Source organism: Pithys albifrons, chromosome 9, assembly GCF_047495875.1.
Source record: "Pithys albifrons albifrons isolate INPA30051 chromosome 9, PitAlb_v1, whole genome shotgun sequence".
In the NCBI taxonomy this organism is placed as follows: domain Eukaryota; kingdom Metazoa; phylum Chordata; class Aves; order Passeriformes; family Thamnophilidae; genus Pithys; species Pithys albifrons.
The window spans coordinates 28131334-28135299 of record NC_092466.1 but is presented as its reverse complement, the minus strand read 5'-3'; positions in this window follow the sequence as shown (position 1 = coordinate 28135299).

The window sequence follows — 3966 nt, the reverse complement described above, 5'->3', positions numbered from 1 at the left end:
TGGTGGGACGCGAGGGACCGGCACGGAGCCGCTCGGGCCATCGGTGCAGTCCCGGCTCCATCCCCGTCCCCGCGGGGCGCTCACAGGTGTGTCGGGCAGGGGGGCCGGGGCTGCCCGGCACAAAAAGGCGACAAAGGTCTTTCCTCTGGTGACTTTTATTTGCGGTCCGGAGCTCCGTCTGTGAACGAGCTGAATTCGCGTTGCCAGGGTACAGTTCAGCGCGTATATCTCGATATAGACAGATAAATATATTTCGATAGAGACAAAACATAACAGGAGCAACATGTGCTATAAATACACATTTACATTTGCCATAAATCTATACTCTTTTATAAAAATAAAAGTGTCACTAAAATATTTCTATGTCTTCTGCAAATCAGATGCTGTGTTGTCACTGCCATGTCCTGCCAAATTACCCGTGGCACAAGAGGCTCTGGCAGCATTTCTGTCAAAGGAGCAAGGTCAGGCTTTTACACCCTTGAACACTCCTGCTGTTTTGAACTCTAACATCTTTTACTTTTGCTCGCTTTGAATACAAAATTTCACAGAAAAGTTGGCTTTTTAATTTCCTCCATCTCAGCACTGCATGTATGGTGGTGTATGCCCAAGAAGAGAGTGAAACCATTACCTTCTCAAAGTTCTCTTGCAGGAGTGCTGTGTGTCTTGGGTCCCACCAAGAGGCTCATTAAATCATTGCTACATATTACATTAATATAATTACACTTAGTTTGTCAATCAAAATTTTCTGTCTTTTAATACTGAACAATCTATTCCACAGTTTTCTGGTTAGAAATGTTTTAAAAGTTTCAATAAGTGCATAGAAGTGTGTATTCTTAAACTACAGAAAGGAACTTCATTTGTAAAATATAAATGATTTTAAATAGGAACTTAAAAAACCTGCCTATTTCTTGAAATCCTTAAGAGATGCATCTGCAGTATGAGATAATCCCACACAAGTGTAGGTGATTCTGTTAACTGAGAAGCAGCACAGTCCCTTATGCTGTCAAACAGAGAAGTTTGTGATGCCCTGTGAATTCTATCCGTCCATAATTTAACCAGGACTCTCCAATTTAAACAGATCTGAACTGAGTTGGAAGGCTCTTGCACAAAGTCAGGTACTTTGCAGGTAGCCCTTTTAGCAGGGGTAGTGACAAAGATATAGCATGAACACCAGTGGCTTCCTCTGCAGGAACTGAGTTCATCAAAGCTGCTCCTTCCAGGCATTCAGGCTGAAGACTAAACCAGGTCACTAAGATACAACTATGTAATGGTTAGCTAAATAAATAGGAAGGATGGGTGGTCATGGGTCCTCCAGTAAAATATGGTGTCACTATTTTCCACCACCAGTATTTTCCAGAGTTGGAGAAGCCAAAACACCTGTTACAGCAGCTGCAGACAAGTGAGGGGCTCTAATGATAAATTGGTATAAAGTTTCAGGTATGGGTGTAATTGCAGCCTGAATTCTCAGGGACTGTGTAAAGTACATTGTCTGAGCTACAGTTAAAATTCCAGACAAAAAATTAAAATGAGAAACAGGCAATATTTACAAATAACTATCAGTAAATATGTAACTAGGAATATAAAATAAAATTATATATTAATTAGAAGAAAGTTAATAAATAATAACTATTCACAGTATTTTTATACATTTAAAATACTGTAATTTTAAGCATACAATTCTATGAAAAAAATGTAGTGCTACATTTATGTCAGAAATGCAGAATGCCTTTGTAGTGAAATAAGGCAAAGCAAAATTACTGGGACTGTTTTAGAGAAATTTTCATAATTACAGTATAGAAACAATTTCAAGTTAAATTTTGAACAGTGTATTCTTCAAGCATACATTTGGTTTGACTAGCAGTTTTCTTTCTTTCTTTATTTATTTATACATCTTAACTGATTTTATTAGACTAGATTAGATTAGCTGTTAGGAAGATGTTCTTTACTGTGAGGGTGATGAGGCACTGAAACAGGTTGCCCAGAGAAGTTGTGGATGCCTCATCCCTGGAAATGTTTTAAGGCCAGGTTAGATGGGGCTTGCAGCAACCTGGTCTAGTGAAGGTGCCCCTGCCCTTGGCAGAGAAGTGGGAACGAGATGATCTTAAATGCCCCTTCCAACCTAAACCATTCTGTGATAACTTTGGGGGTGCTTTTATGCCATATTATTATTTATATAATCTAAAAATAGATTTCATCTTTGATTTGAACCACAGTAGTGAAACATACATATCTTTAAGTGAAACATAATAACTTTTAAAAAAGCATTTAATGCCTGTAAATCTTCACAGCTGTTTTACTCCAGCATAGCTGACTTGCTCCAATTGATTATCAGGCCCACTGTGCTTTCCATATGGGGCTCTGGATATCCTTTATCCAGCACACTGCTTAACTGCACTCGTGCAACTCCAAAGGGGCAGTAAAATAGGCATGAACATGTAGAATCTGCTGGGTCTGTATCTAAAATTCTTAAACAGAAGCATATCTGCGTCTCTATTGTAATAAATCTGTTTTCCTGTTTTAGGCTTGAGAGTACTTAGGTGTGTGACTGTTCAGTCTACAAAGGAGGAAAAATATCTCCAGGTTTCCACAAGCAAGTAGGCAATCCCTGGCCAGGCCTCAGCATGTGTTCCAGCTTGTGCAGCAAGGGACTGGTGCTGGAGTTAGTGAGGGCGTGTCCTTAATCAGTGAGGAAGTTGTATTCTAACAGTGATAGCTGAATACCTCTAAGTAAGGCAACATAGTTTAGCTTGAGAGAGAGTAACTGAAAGTATCAGTCCTTGGAATGACTTGTAGGGAATGAAAGAGGTAATAAGAAAACCCTTAGGATAACACTCAAATAATATGGGAATTATTAGATGATCTATTATTTTCCTGATTGAATTCACTGTATATTGCAGAATATGATACCCTACATATGCTATTAAACATATAAAATATAGATCCCTTTCTACGGGATGATGCAAAGCTGATACGAGTACCAGTACTCTTAAACTGGTATTTATAGCTCTAGTTTGAAGACTTCCTTGTATTGCAATTCTGCCTCTTCATTCTACTTATTGCTCTTTGATATTTAGGTGATTGCATACACTCTCCTGCTGGTCACAGTGACTAAATTTATTCCCATGCAAAACAGAAAAGGTCTTAAGTATGATTCAATAGTACTTATGCTTTGCCACTCTGTCAGACTGGATTTTGCTCACCGATAGAAAGAAAAAAAATTAAGTCAATTTATTATGGACAAAATTCTCCCAGTTCCCTGTGATGGACCATGTTTCCAATACGCTGCTTTCAGAATAGGACTGTGCTTGGGTCCAGTGCAAACCAGAGTAAAAGCTAAATTATTTCTGCAGCATTTTTTAATTGGGGGAGCATTAAACACTAGTGTTATCTTCTTAATCTCTGTGGAAATGTGCAATGGCCACTCCTAAAAATAATCGTAATAATTATATAGTAAATAGACTGGTGGTCTTAAATACTCTTCATGCAAATGTTCAAGATACAGTGGCATCAGCCTGTTATTTACAGTGTTACTTTCAAAATTCCCAGTAGGGAGGATTTCTTTCTTTTTCTTTACATGCAAATCTTACAGAAATAGATGTGAATATTTTAGAATTACTTGAAGGGGATATTAATTAATTGCTGTGCCTTAGTATTTAATTTGTCATATACAAACTTGCTCAATTTTTAGGTGATAAAATGACATAAGTTAATTATGGTTAAAAATGGTAGTAAAACACATACTTGTTGTACTTCCTCCTCCCTTTCAGCCAGTGAGATCAAACCTGTTTTGCTGACTCTTAAGCAAGAAATGGTAGATTTAGTACATAGAGTTGTAAATGTTGGCAACAATGAGAAACAAATGACACTTTGGTTGTACACTGTTCTATTACTAGTACTGTCTTGCCTTTGAACAATAATATTGTGTTTCTTCATAAGGTGGATCAAGAGAATAATTCTCACATCCTC